The following is a 15,816-nucleotide window of genomic DNA, read 5'->3' as shown; positions in this document are numbered from 1 at the left end:
ACTATACAGTCTTCCTCTGTATAGCTGTCCTAAGAGGGGAATTTCACTTTGCAGTGAATTTCAACTCTGAGGTTGACACTTGTTCCAGCTGCCAGTAAATCAGAAATTCTTATGTTCGTGATTCTTCATCCACCGATGCAGAAAATGCGAGGATTCTTTCTTTTCACTTGGGGAGGATCTATCTTATTATCAAACGAATGAGAGGAGCTATAGCAGTGAGTGGGGACAAATGAACCCATGTAAAATCCAACTTTCAGAACAAGCTCATTTTGAAGCATAGGGGCGGGGGAAGGGGGGTTGCAGAATGTTAGGAACTCTTATTTTGTGAAGACTGGATTATGATAGAGGGTTTTTCATCTAGCATTTTTGAGTTGTTTTCTTTATCTTTTTGACTTTCTACTAGCTGGGTAAATTAAGGAATCATAGCCATCTTACCTATTTAGGAGTCATGAGTCAAGCATGGGTATGACTCTGGCAAGGAGTCATACAACCTTCCCCTCCCACCTTTGACCTCCAAGGGTTCTTGTCCTCCTACCATCAAGAGTATGGAAGTCAAAGTCATCACAGGACTAGCAGCAACAATCAGGAAGGACTCAGGTGAGAAGGGCAATATGCTTACCTTTGATATCAGCTTACTAGACAAGATACAGACCTTTATGCCATTTGAGGTGATACTTTTCTACAATGACTACGACTTTGGCATGCCGAATCTGATGATTTTGATGACTAGGCATAGATCGGCTTGTTTCCTAACAACTTAAGAACCATCATGCTCAACATTGGTCAAAACCTCGACTCAACAATATGGCAAGGAGATGACTACTTCAAACACATGGATGATTTATTCCCAATCGATCCTATTCCTACAGTCTAAAAATGTTTCAAGAAAGAGGGAGAGTGAAGACGAGTTTTGTCAATGATGTTTCATTGATTAGACACTTATTAGTCAGCCAGTTTTGTAAGGATAGGGAGAGGGGAAGCAACTTTTTAACACTCTTTTGTCTATTAATTTTTCTATACTTATTTTAGTATTTCTCTTGGATATCTTCATCAATTAATGATGATGGAATGGACTCCCATGCTTTTTTTTTATCATTTAAATTTTTATTATTAATGTATAAGAATTGTGTGTACTTAAAAATGAAGATCTTCTTTCTATCCTTTTTAACAAATTGGACACAAAACACTGGACTAAGTAGATACATTGCATGGTTGGTAGCTCGTTATTAGACATGTGGCCACATCTCATGATTCTTGCTGGCATTATCTCAATGCTCTCCCTCTGTATTTCCAATGAGGGGCTATGATTTGCTCTTCCTAGTGTACAACTCCTTTGGGCCCTGCACCTAAAAATAAAAAAAAATAGAAACAAGGATTTGATTTTAAGGCTTAGAGTGTGAAATGCATAATGCGCTATTTGGTCTTTAGGTCCGCTCAAGTGGCAAGCTAAACCAAAGGGGAAAGGTTAAAAGCAGAGGAGTTTTGGGTCATACTCATGGGAGAAAGGAGACGTAATGCTTTTGTTTGCTCTAGTCCAAGAATTGGAGAGAGGAAAAGAGAGGAAGAGAGAAAGAGAGGAAGGAGAGGAGGAAGAGAGAGTGCCAGTGAGGAGTCAATAGTACCATGCCCATTTAAGAGGCTCAAAAAGCCTATTCAAAATGCTAAAGGTATCTTTAAAATTATTAAAATCAACAAAAAATAAATAATTAAAAAATTTAAAAATAGAGGAAAAGAGGTTTGGATGCATCCTAGTATATTATCAAGTACTGGCCTATCTCAAGTGTTGGGATGAAAGAATCCCAATACCATACCAACTTGGAACCAGATAGGGATACATATCCTACTTGTTTTTAGATCCTTGCTTTAGGATAAAAGACAAACCTCACAAAAAAACAAAATCTAAGAAAGAAGATTAAACAAATTATGGATTCAAATCATAAAGTAAAAACATATCACAAGAAGGTTTCATTATCCACATGGGTCCTGTGCTATTTTTCTTACCTCATGAGTTCTTCTAAGAAAACCCAAAAAGAGCTCTCAAAATCAGGGTTCGCTGTACCGGGCCGAACCGCCAGATACGAGGAGTACCGAGCCGGACCGGTAGTTTACCGATTTTCGAAAAATTTTTCAAACCGTCCCGAACCGCTCGGTTCGGTCCGGTTCGCATCCATACCGTCCAAAATCGGACGGTATGGATCGGTTCGATCCAGTTCGGTGTGAACCGAACCATACCGACATGCCCACATGAATAAAGTGGGGAGGGGGGAGGGGTGGAGGGAGGTGGGGTCGGAGACTTAAATCATTGAGTGGCTTAAGAGTTCTCTGAGAACTTCTCAGAGAACTTCCGAGGATCCGAAGTTTATGAAGGTCTCAACGAAACCCTTGAGACCTCCGAAAAATTAGAAAAAAAGGAAAAAACTCCGTCAAATTGTAGGAGTGGTTCGAGGAGAGGCTGATCTTTGGCCGGAGATAAGATAATATGTTATTTTTTTAGTAAATATTTTTTTTATTTTTGTCGTTAAAAATAGGATAAGAATGAGAAAGAATGAAATTAAGAGAAAATCATGTCAAAATCTTGTGATTTTGGTATGATTTAATTATATGTGATAGATTTTTGAAAGATCTACACGATGACACTAAAATTATTAATTTTTATTAATTATATATTTTTTAAATATTTTTAAATATTTATTTATTTATTTAAAAATTAAAAAAATAAATAAATTTTAGAGAAAAAAATCAGAGTTTGAGAATCATGTTTAGAATGATTCAAGCTACTTAAATCTAATTTCAATTTTTTTTTCAAATATTTGAAATAAAAAAATTATTTTTTTAATTATTAAAATTAAAAAATTTAATTATAAAATAAAAAATATATAAAAATAGTGTTATATTTTAGTTAATTTAAAAATATTATTTGAAGTATATAACATATTTATTTTGAATTTATAAGTTTTAAAATAATTATTAAAATTATTTTAAAATTATATATAATTATTTTAATTATCATTAAACTATCGTGTTTTGTTGTACTTGCATATATTTATAAGAAAAGAATTTAGAGCATGACGTTCGTTCACTTTAATTAATCAGCTATTTTATAGTATATATTTATTTATATAAAAATTATTAAAAAATTAAAAAAATAAAAAATCAGTGTTAGTTTTGAAATTGAGAATAATGTTTAGAATGATTCAAAACAATTGAAATATTTGAATCTAACTTGAGATTTTTTTGAAATTCTTTTTATAAATATTTAAATAGTAAAAAATATTATCAAATAAAAAATATATGTAATTAGTGTTATATTATAGATAATTCGAAATAATTAGTATTTTGTTATACTTACAGAAATGAGTAAGAAGAAAGATCCAGAGCGTGACATCGGTTGGGATCATGGCGAGATACTCTCGGCTCGGCATCATTGGAGATGCAAATGGTGCAACACAGAGTTCAAGGGAGGAGGGATGACTAGGTTGAAGCAGCATCTGACTGGTGGTTATCCTGATGTGTCCATGTGTCGGAAATGTCCGCAAAAGGTCCGACAATTGATAAAAAAGCACTTTGCTGATTCGAAAGCAGCGAAGGAAAGGACAAAGCAGAAAAAGATCGAAGTAGACCGTCGAGCTGCAGAGCCACCTTCTTATCACTCTAGAGAGTCAGAGGAGACTTCTGCTTCAGATGAGGAGGTACAGATTGAGACTGCCATTCAGGCGAGCTTGGCGGATCAGTACCAGCAGGAGGAGATGGCCCGGTACAGAGAGCGATTCGGACCATCATACTATGAATTAGGATCTGGATCAGCGACTGGTAGGGGAGAATTCGAGTTAAGGAGGACTACCTCAATCAGAGAGCCTGGTGGTAGAGGGAGCAGACGCAGCATGTCTTCTTTGTTGGAAGCTTTTGGCAGTAGGAGGAGGTCCTCCAGAGATATTCCAGCAGAAGCCAGCATTCAAGATTTGGATCCACATACTTTGCCCAGCAAGGATTCAAAGCAGCAGAGAATTGACAGTATATTGAAAAAAGATAAGAAGAAGGATATGTGGCGAGCTATTGGATAATGGTTTCATTTCAGCCATATTCCAACAAATGCAGCAGCCAATCCTTACTATCGATCTGCTATTTCAGCCATAGAGGCTGCCGGCCAGGGTGTAGATCCTCCAGGATCTAAGGACATCTATGGTTAGCTTCTTGACAGCAATAAGGAGGATCTGCAGAGATGGATTGCTTCTTACAAAAATAAATGACCTACATACGGTCTGATAGTGATGTGTGATGGTTGGATAGATCCTACTAGACGGAGCATCATTAATTTTTTGACATACTGTGATGGAAAAATATTTTTTCATAAATCAATCGATGCTTCAGATAAGATGCACGATGCCACATATATCCTTGGTCTGATGGAGGAGGTGATTGATTCAGTGGGTGAGCAGCATGTCGTGCAGATCATCACAGATAACGGACCACAATATAAGACTGCCGGAGAGTTGCTGATGGAGCAGCGACCGCAGATATACTGGACCCCATGTGCTGCACATTGCATTGATCTTATATTGATGGATATCGGAAAGATTCGTAGGGTGCAGCAGGTAGTGGAGATTGCCCAGACCATTACTAGATTCATCTACAACCACACATGGGTTCTTTCATTGATGCGGACGTATACTGGGGGGAGATCTTATGACCGGGTATCACATGGTTTGCTACCAACTACATAGCACTTGATAATCTTCTTCAGAAGAAAACAGCCCTACGTTAGATGTTTGTTAGTGCCGAGTGACAGGAGAGCAGATATGCGAGGGCCAGCACTGATGGAAGTCATATGGAGAACTTGGTGACGAGTCAGTCATTTTGGCAGCGGACTGAGAAGATAATGAAGGCTATCAAGCTTTTATATGAGGTGCTTCGCGTCGTGGACAGCGAGAGATACCGCCAGATGGGCTTCCTATATTACATGATGGAGAGGACAAAGAAACAGATCAGTGAGAATGATCCCAAGCATGCTCAAGAATTCATTAACATTATTGAGCGCCATTGGGACTATCAGATAGACAGAGATTTGCATCTAGCTGGTAAGTTTGGATTCAAGAATGTTTTAAAATATTTTTTCGAAACATGAAAATAAAATTGTGCTTAATCAGTCTTGAAATTTATCTGCAGCTTATTACTTGAATCCGAGATTTCAGTATACTATTCCAGAGATAGATATGGATAGCGAGCTTCTTGCTGCTCTTTGCAATGTCATATATAAGATGGTGCCCGATCCAAAAATCGCGTCGTTGTGTCTGCAAGAGGTATGCTAGTTTAAAACAGATGTAATTATTCAACTGAATTCGATCTGATATATTTATAAATAATAAATATATTTTATTTCAGATGAAATAGTTTAGAGAGAGATCAGACAGTTTTGGAGTCCCATCAACTGTCGTAAGCAAAAAGCAGATGAATCCAGGTAAATTACATATCAATAATGAGCAATGTAGGTTGATATGTAATTTTGCTTAATAATATCATCAAATTTGATATGTAATTTTGCTTTTGTAGCTGAATGGTGGATTCATTTTGGAACGTCAGTAGAAAATTTGAGACATATGGCTGTCCGTATTCTTTCTCAGACGGTCTCTGCTAGTGGCTGTGAGCGTAATTGGTCTACTTTCACCTTTATCCACAGCAAACAGAAAAATCATCTGACACAAAAATACCTCGACGATCTTGTATACGTTCACTACAATCTGAGGTTGAGGCTAAAATGTATTCAGGAGGAAGTTCAGTTGAAGTACACTGATCTGATGCTGGATGATTATACCGACGAGGATGACGATCCGATCATCGGATGGCTTGCAGGTCAGCAGCAGGAGTCAGAACTTGATGAGCCAGGATCTCCTCCACGACCAGCCAGTGTGGTGGCGAGGGAGATCAGGGTGGACCCAGGGCAATGGGTAGAAAAAAATATTCCACATAGAGTTTCGCTGATCAGCCACAGTTTGAGGGGATACAAGGGACTCATTCATCACATGACTTGCTATCCGATACATCTTCCCAGAGATTCGAGCGAGAGATGTATAGACGATCCTCCCAACAGCCAGCAAGAAGGCATCCATCCTCCCAATCACAGAAAACTCAGTCACAGAGGGGCACAAGGGGGGAAAGAAAAAGACAGTTGTACGTGCACCACTCTCGAGAATACAGGAGCTATCTGGTTCAGATATAGACACCAGGGAGAGTGATGATGATACTGGTAGTAGTAGCCATGAATCTGAAGATCAGGAAGAAACTGGAGGACAGGAGACCATCGTTTATGAGACACAGCCACAGGATGATATTCGATTCACTGGTGAGTCTCAGTTTACGCATGTCACACAGGATAGGGATCATGGTGGACGAGTCAGTAGAGATCGTGGGGAGCCGATTTCATATAGACGACGAGCTCCTAGAGGTCGTCCAGCACATGATGCAGCTGCGGACGATCTTGCACGTGGAGTAGGGTCCATGGATGTATCTGGATCATCCTCGCATTATGGATCCTATTATCCACAGCCACCTTATGATCCATATGCATATGGTGCATCCGAGGCATCATCTTCCAGTGGTTACTACCCTATGCAGCCTGGAGCATCTTACGGATCAGATTTTGCTACTGGCATATTTGGATGGGCTCCTCCACAACTGTACCATCATCTCGAGGATACTTCTCAGAGTCAGAATTTTAGCAAGAGGTCTGAGATGTCTTACAATCCAGAGAGGATACCTTATAGGATGATGAATATTCGAGAATACGGTGCAGCTTGGCTAGAGGGTTGGACTGATGTCCCTTCAGACTATGTTGATGATCCAAACATCTACGAGCGTCACAGACACTCGACAAAAAATTAAATGCAGAGTATATCTTAAGGTTCGTATATCAGTTATTGCGCTTTGTACTTAAATATTTAGATACATTTTAATGCATAATTTATATATTTTTTCTTTAGTTTTAAGATGACATAGTTGAAATATAATATAAATAAATATATGTTCGAAATTTTGGATCAAGAGTCTTTGTACCGCAACCTAACTCCAAATTGAACCCAAATATGTCAATAATATGCAATATAATGCCATATTGAGGTTGTATTTATCAATTATTAATTTTAAAAATCTAAAAAAAAATGAAAATCAAAAAAAATTGTGTACCGGTACCGGACCGGTACGCCTGGGCGTATCGTGTGTCGGTACAGTATGGTACCGGTACTGTACCATACCGGTCCAACACCGGCACGCCGTCCAGTACCGGTACAGCAAACCTTGCTCAAAATACTTCTTAGACCTTATGTTTCAACATCTTGTCATAACCAAGGATTTAAGATTCAAGCCTACTAGCTTGGAATCCAGTGTACTTGTACCATACATATAAATAGGGACTGAAGTCACATAAATACAATTCAAGTCACATTGCCCCAGTATAACTTAATGAAGTTATTCTTTTCTTTAAGAAAAAAAATAGGCTTGTTATAAAACAATGTACATGTATCAACACTATATCATACATCATACCATACTAGTTTGTGTACACTGATATGCAAATCCATGGTTGTAAACTCACCTTGCTCACCACCTAGCATCCCCCATCCCCAAGTCAAAAGAAAAAAAGGGCGAAAAAAATCTGTACATTTGCTGCAGACATCATATTGAGCCTATGAAATGGAAATCCCCCTTAGTTGCACTAGATGCCCCAATCAATTAACCTATATTGCTTCCAAGTGAGTTGGGATCAAAATAATTTTTGTTGAAGCTCACGACAAATCATAAACATTACATTCATTGCACAAGCTAAATCAATAATTTGGTTTTGCCTTAAGTATAACTTCACAATCCATTTTGAGTCCAAAGTGTGCCTTTCAAATCATCCCCTCTATCATAGTATTACCAGGATGAAAGTTAATGCACATTAGAAAGAAATGGCTAACAGGTTCAAAAATTCATTACAATGGTATTGTTGAAATGATACATGCTTATTTAATTTTCTACAAATGATTCACCCAACCTGCATATTAACTTTTAATTTTCTGATCCATTGTTTCCTTTCCCTTCTTGCAAGAAGATTGCAAGATCTACATAACAATGGACAAGACTAGGATCACCAAATGGATTCACCAACAAGAATAAGACTTCAATTAGTGATTGTTTTTTATACAAAAGAATGTATTGCACACTCCTAAGCATGGTTTGCCGAACTGACCAAAACCAGCTGGTTCAGCCTATCTGAACCAACACCATGTTAAAACAGTTCATAGGTTCACTTGGTTCGATTATAAAACCCTATAAAATCACCCTAGTTTAATTACAAAGATGACTTGAATTGTTAAAACGGCTTGGTTATAAGATTCTCATGATGGTTCATCACCTCCAACCTCGCAAAAGTTCAAGAGCTCCACATCCCCACCCTCGGGACTTCTTGCATAACCATCGCCCCCCTTCTCTCTCACACATTCATCAGATCACGAAGATAGCGACCCAAACCTCTATCAAGATCCCTTGATTTTGTGTATTTATTGGAGGTTTTTGGATTTGTTGATGGATGTGGAGGGGGCAGATCTAGGGTTTGGTGGATCGAAGCCAGGAGTTGGCGAAGGAACAGACCTTGTTTCCAGGCCATGGTTTGAGAGCCATCACTATCACACTACTGGCTCCTCCCCTAAGCCATCACTGATAAGCCTTGCCCCCCTCTCTCTCCCACCCCTTCCTCCCTCCTCCCCCCCTCTCTCCCTCTCTTCCTCTCTCTTCTTCTCCCTCTCCCCTTCTTCTCCATGTTTTCGGTTACCACATAATGGCAAAATACGGATCCATATCATGCCGAACTGATCGTTGGTGTTAGATGTATGCCCTAAAAGCCAATCTTGACTAACGCATGTCATATTTTTAGGATATGATTTTGTACTTAACAGACAGATTTAATAACCATTTATATTGTATATGTCCATGAATCGTCTAAGGTATTAATAAGATGATGAATATATTCTCAAAAAGTTGAGAATTTGAGGTATATGTCATTGATGGTTAATTCCTAAATTACTCTTGATCATAGAATCATCATGAGGACGGTAGTTGATCCAGATAGACTGATGCACGGATCGCTTCTTTCGGATAGATGAACCTCGAGTCTGCAGTGCATGGACACTGGAGTAAGAGTACAGGTAGTTGTTAAAGAACAACTAGCACTGAGCATGACTAACATGAGAAGTCACATGGATGTCTGCTCATTCGTTAGTGACTTTCTCGAAGCTGCAGTAGTGTGACTGATCTTTTGACCTACGGTGCCACAGTTGCTCACAATGAGGCTGCTGGAGTTTAACTACACAAAAACATGACCTCAATAAGTCCTTGTAGTGGATGTTGGCGATAGTTGGTCTACTATAGGAGCAGGATATACATCTAGATGAAATCTATTGACCTTAACTAAAAGTAGTCCTATATAATTTATGAAATTGAGTTCAAAAATCCTTAGCCAAGGCAGTGTGATTGATGAAAAAGAGTTTCCATGGATATTCACAGTATAAATTCCAGTCAAATAAATCTTACATATGACTGACGATGGAATTTGACAAGTTATCTATGACCTCTGTCAAGTCGGGACTCACGATAGAGGGACTGTATCATATAATAACTACACCTAGAGATTTATTATTTTTTATTCTGCTGGATTGCCACTACATACTGCTAGGTGTCACTAATAGATTGTGGGGCCCATGAACATCATCTTGATGATCAATGATACTTGATGGGTAGAGTTGAAATGGTTCCAACCCATTGAAAAGAGTTTCGATGATATTGTAATAGAAATTACAATATACCTCACTACCAGACAAAATAAAATCTATAGGATCACATATAAAAAAGACTTTTGACTAATCAGATGTCATTTTTTATTCTACTGGATTACCACTACATACTGCTAGGTGTCACTAATGGATTGTGGGGCCCATGAACATCATCTTGATGATCAATGATACTTGATGGATAGAGTTGGAATGGTTCCAACCCATTGAAAAAAATTTCGATGATATTGTAATAGAGATTACAATATACCTCACTATCAGAAAGAATAAAATCTATAGGATCACATACAAAAAAGATTTTTAATTGACCAGATGGTTGAGTTGCGATTATAAATCACAGTAAAGATTTAATTATCAATTTAATTATCAAACAGAATAAAACCTATGGGATCACATACAAAAGAGACTTTTGATTGATCAGATGGTTGAGTTACGATTATGAATTGCAGTAAGAATTTAATTATCAATTTGATTGATAATTAATGCAAAAATTATAATGTTCAATTCGTCAAGGGTTAGTGAATTGTTGGAGGATTTAATTTGCAATTAGATGGTAATAGGGCTCAATATGATTGAGCTATGAGACTCAAATCAGATTTAATTGAATTTGATTCAATTTAATTTAGTTTGATTTGATTGGATCAAGTCCTATTGGATAACAGGCTTGATTGAATCAAACCCTATTGGTTATAAGATGACCTTATATCCAAGAAATCAATCCCTAGTTTGATGGGATTTAACCTAACTAATTTTCTAATCGGATTGAGGCCTAATTGGTTTCCTAATTGAGTTAGAACTTGATTAGTTATTTGGTTATATTTAATTTCTTAGTTAGGATTGGTCCAAGAGTTAGTTAGGGAGTTGCCAAGAATCAAGATTTCCTAGTTTGACTAGGAATCCACATGATCTTGGTCGCCTACCCTATCCCATGCCATACTTGGATTTGCGCCCAACATATCTCCATGCTATTTTTCTTTGGCATGAAGACATTCACGCTGAAAAAAATCTATGCGTCCCATCTTTATTACACGCCATATTTGTATGAAGTGGAGGCCGCCCCAAAGTCTATCCAAATCATGCACACACGCCCCTCTCCTATACGCCATAAAATTAGGAGCTTGACTCCTATTCAAAACCTGCTTCCACGCTATAAAAGAGGGCTCTTGGGCATGAGTTTCTTATGGCTTTTCAACAGTGAAAAATAGCTGGTTGGCTGCTGATTTTTAGTGCAGAAATCTAGGGTCCTTAGCATGAGAAAAAGAGAGGAAGAAGGTCTTCCTCTTGGGCTGAAAAAAAGGAGAATGTTCCTCCTTTTTGGCGTGAGAAAAAGTGAGGAAGAGGGTCTTCCTCATGGACTGAAGAAAGAAAAAGAGTCTTCCTTCTTATGTGTTGATTTTTGGAGAGGAAAAGTTCTTCTTAGAGGCATGAAAAAAGATGAGAGAAAAGATTCTCTCATGTGTGGAAAAAAAGAGAAGAAAGGATTCTTCTCTAGATCTCTAGCGGAGGGATCTTATGCGTAGGTTTTAGGAAGAAAAGAAGAAAATCTTCTTGTTCTTCATCCTCCTATTCTTCTTCTCTAAGAGTCTTAAGAGAAAAGAAGAGTTCTCGTCAAGATGCGATTTCTGTAAGGGAGCTAGCACCCCAGTGAGATCAAAAACTTCTGATCAGATCAAAATCTTGTATGGATATCCGTAGAAGCCGGACGCTTGTGCGGCTTCAAAGGGACCTGGAAGACATCCAAGATCACCGCTTCATAGGTGAAGATCGACTCACGATGAAGATTTAAATTTGAAGATGGAAAAGCAAAACAGATATACAATCTAATCGCATGTTTTATTTTTCAGATTAAAAATCAGATTACGTAATTTTCTGCATATGAACTAGATCTTTATGTGTCTACATATAATGTATGCATGTTTATGATTAAAAATATTTTAATAAAATATTCCGATGCATTTTGATTTTGAAAAAATTTTGAAATCCATATATACAAGCACCTTATAAAATTCCAACAATGATATCAGAGCCACGGGTTCATATGTATAAAAATAACATGCATGATTTGAAAAAAATTTTCAAAATCTGATTTTTAATCATACATGAGATATATACCTGTTTAATTTAGATCTGAAAAAGATTTTGAGATCTGATTTTGATTATAATATATGATATATGAAAGCATGCTTAGATCTGAAATTAGTTTGTATGATCTGAATTTTGTTCATGTATGTGATATATGATTGTATATTTATATTTGAAATTAGTTTCTATGATCTGAATTTATTCATATATATGATATATGATAGCATGAAGGATTAGAAAATTATTTTGAGATCAACAACTTACTTTACCTGCAAAGAATTTAGATCTAAAAATTTAGATTTAAGATCTAAAATTTGTATTTGTGCATGAGGGATTAGACATGGGTAGATCAAATTAGGTCATATAATTGGATTACACTTAGAATTTTTTATTAGATCATAATGGGTCTAAATCGATTTAGTGATTGATCTAACCGAGCCAAGTGTTGATTAGGATTAGGTCATTGAGCTTAAAATCATACAATTATTGTTGATCGAATCGAATGACACCCATATATAGAATCGATCAACCTAAGGACCTAATTCGGCTAAATGGCTTGAGCCTGACTCGCTTCAGCTAACCTATTTGGATCAATTGACCAATTGATGTCTAAGATAAGTAATTGAGAGGTGATTATTTAATTAGAATTCTTGATCCAATCAAGGGGGAGCCTCCCATCAATCTCCGCTTATCTAGTCAATTTGGAAGATCAAGTCTTGAATATGATTGCTTGGTGATTTGGTTTAGCCTATGTCAATTAAATCAGTCATGTGATAACTGATTAGATGAGGTTTAAACCAAATCTCCCCATAAATATTAAGCCTAGAGGTCTTCCACCATTGTAAATATGCAGGCATGCTACTGGTGTTGATTTTTCGTGACTGATCATAGTGGTTCAGTTGCACCAGAAACACAACCACTCTATTAGCAAAGAGTTGCTCTAGGGCAAAGATGGGATTAGGCCCAATATCTATCAGGTGAGGGACTCAATGACGACTTTGCACCTATTTATGAACGGTGGATCAGGCTTAACTAAAGAGTGTGATCAATATCTGTTAGATGAGCTTACATGACTTAGAGACCAAGTCGCTGCAACATGCTTAGAGAAGCATCTGAACAACAAGTTATCCACGCATCGGTGCGTGTTATCAATATCTGTCAAGTAAGGTGCACGGCATCGGTGGGACAGCAGCACCCACTAGAAATCTAATTGTCACGTTAGAGTTTTTATTTCTCCATTCAGAGAGTGTGAGAAATCTGATAAAATAGTGGGTCTATTTATTTCTTAAAATTTCTAGAATAAATCATAAAACAAATACAAACATCTAATTAGAATCTTTACTCTCTACGGTTTATTGTGCCAACTTCTAACCCTCTAGCTCGAATCCTAAATATCAACCGTTTAATCGAGACCAATTACATAGACTCGCTCAGTAACCTAAGAATCATTCTTAGTTTTAGAAAATTAAGCCATGTTCTCAATCAGGTTATCCCTATGTTATTAGTCTGCCTAATCCATAGTCAACGAGCTATACTTGACAAGTAGATTGACAATGACAATAGAGATAGGTGCTATAAATTGGAGTCCATGCATGATGAACTGCAATACGTGCATAAAAACATGTACACTACCAACGACATGCTGATTTATTTGCAAAAGTTGTGAGATGATCAGAGTTGCGCAGCGCATAAGATGTGCAATGGACGGTCAGTCCATGATCACTGTTTGACAATGATCAAGGACATTAAGGAGCTTGAGAAGTTCGACATAGCCATGCATAAGGAATTGCTAATATATTTGATCATGCAATCCCTTCCTATTTTGTATGGATAGTTTATGATAAACTACCATATGAATAACCCTAATAGCATCTTATTTGGATTGGTCAAAATGTTGGTAATTAAGGAATATTGAAAAGTTCAGAGGAACATACCTAGAGAGCTTAAAGAAAGGACACATCTTGGGAAGGCATGTCGAAATTGCTCAAAATCGTCCTTATGGTTTCCTCTTCTCCCAATTGAGTATTAGACTAGTGCCTGTTTATGCACTTTAGTATAGGGTCTAAGAGAATGCAAAGGACTAAAGGAAGGTGAAGTAATCTTTCGAGTCGGCAATAAGGCAAGTGTTGCACTGTGGCCGTAGGCATCTAATCCCTACGACTATCGTTTGGATTTAGTTCTTAGAGAGTCTCTATCATTTGCATGGTGATGTATCTACGAACTTATTTGAGCAAACAGTGAGTGCCATTGATCTGAGAGATCCATAGTTGAGATAAACTTGAAGTATATATGGTACCTTAGACTAGATCATATAGAAGAAGAAATGATTAACAGATTGGAGAAATATGGACTTTTGGGCTCATTGACGATCGAGTCATATCTAGTTTGTGTATCATCTCTTTGAGGATAGATGATCAAGCTGCCTTTTATGAGACAAGGGGATAGGACCATTGAGATACTTGCCCTAGTGCACATTTGATGTGTATGGCCCATTTGATAAGCCAGATAAGGAAGGTTATCTCTACTTCATTACCTTTACCGATGATCAGTTATGGTATGGGTATGTGTATGAGATACAAATATAATGTCTTTGAAAAGTTCAAAGAGTTCAGATATGAAGTAGAGAAGTAAACCAGAAAAATCCTAAAGGTACCTCGATCAGATTGAGGAGGCAATACCTAAATAGGAAATTTCTCGATTATCTTAAGGAAAATGGCATAGTTTCACTATGGACCCCTCCTAGTAAATCTCAGCTCAACGGGGTATTTAAGAGGAGGAATAGAGCTATATGAGATATGGTCCAGTCCATGATGAACTTCCCTGATTATCTTTGTTTCTTTAGAGACATGCTCTAACTTTACTTGTTGAATAAGATGTCCTCTAAATCCATTCATACCATACTGTATGAGATATGACAAGATAAGAAATCAAACCTTGATCATTTTAAGATTTGGGGATGTTCAGCCCACGTCAATGACAGCAAGCAGGACAAGTTAGAGGTCAGGTCTATGAGAACTCATTTCATTGGGTATCCTAAAGAGTTTGGGCATACTACTTTTTTCCAAAGGATCACAATGTGATTATAACCCATCATATTATCTTCTTAAAAAATAGTTTATCCAAGATAGAGATAGTGGGAGGACAAGCTCAAAAAGAGTCTCTGACAGCAACGAGTCATAGGACGTGTAGAACCTATTCATGATGAGCAAGAACTTGAAGTACCTCCACCTCGTAGATTTAGTAGGATCTTCCATCCTTATGAAAGATACTTGATATGCTTACAGAGGATGTACAGAAAATATTTCTCATGAGAGATAGAGAACATAGAGATGATCCTAAAACCTACAATGAGGCGATACTTGACATCGATCCGAGAAATGAATATGTAGATAGCCTTCCTAAATGGATATCTTGAGAAGATATCTATATGAAACGGCCTATAGATTTTACTTCCAGTAATGGAGGTCACAAACTGCTAAGGTTCATATATGGACTTAAGCAAATATCTCGAAGATGGAGCATTCGTTTTAATGGTGTGATCAAATTGTTTGAATTCATCAATAAGAAAGAATCATGTGATTACATGAAGATCAGTGGGAGTGTCCCATGCTAACATCGATTAAAATATAGTTGTATATAGAATTCTCCATAAAAGACCTAGGGCAAGCATTCCATATTCTGAGAATATAAAGGTCTATAGAGATAGATCTAAAAAGATGCTTGGATTTTCATAGAAAAGTACGTAGGGAAGATGCTGAAAAGGTTCAGCATAGCAACCTTCAAGAAGGGTCTGCTATCCTCTTGGGTATAGGAGTATATCATGCTATGCACTCGACTTGATATAACCCTTGCTGTGAGTGTCACGAGCAAATATCAATCGAATCCAAGCAAAGAACACTGGATTGCTGTGAAAACA

The 15,816-nt window shown here is 37.3% G+C and overlaps 1 protein-coding gene and 1 pseudogene across 4 annotated transcripts in view; one reads left to right on the top strand and one right to left on the bottom strand.

Moving 5' to 3' along the window:
• Nucleotides 1-15,816, bottom strand: part of LOC105035332 (probable 1-acylglycerol-3-phosphate O-acyltransferase) — a 76,841-nt gene that overhangs the window by 31,835 nt on the left and 29,190 nt on the right. The window lies entirely within an intron of this gene.
• Nucleotides 3,502-6,085, top strand: LOC140852888 (uncharacterized; annotated as a pseudogene).

The sequence above is a fragment of the Elaeis guineensis genome, chromosome 12, assembly GCF_000442705.2.
Source record: "Elaeis guineensis isolate ETL-2024a chromosome 12, EG11, whole genome shotgun sequence".
NCBI lineage: Eukaryota > Viridiplantae > Streptophyta > Magnoliopsida > Arecales > Arecaceae > Elaeis > Elaeis guineensis.
Note: the sequence above shows the minus strand (reverse complement) of the source record. Positions and strands in the feature narration are given on the sequence as shown.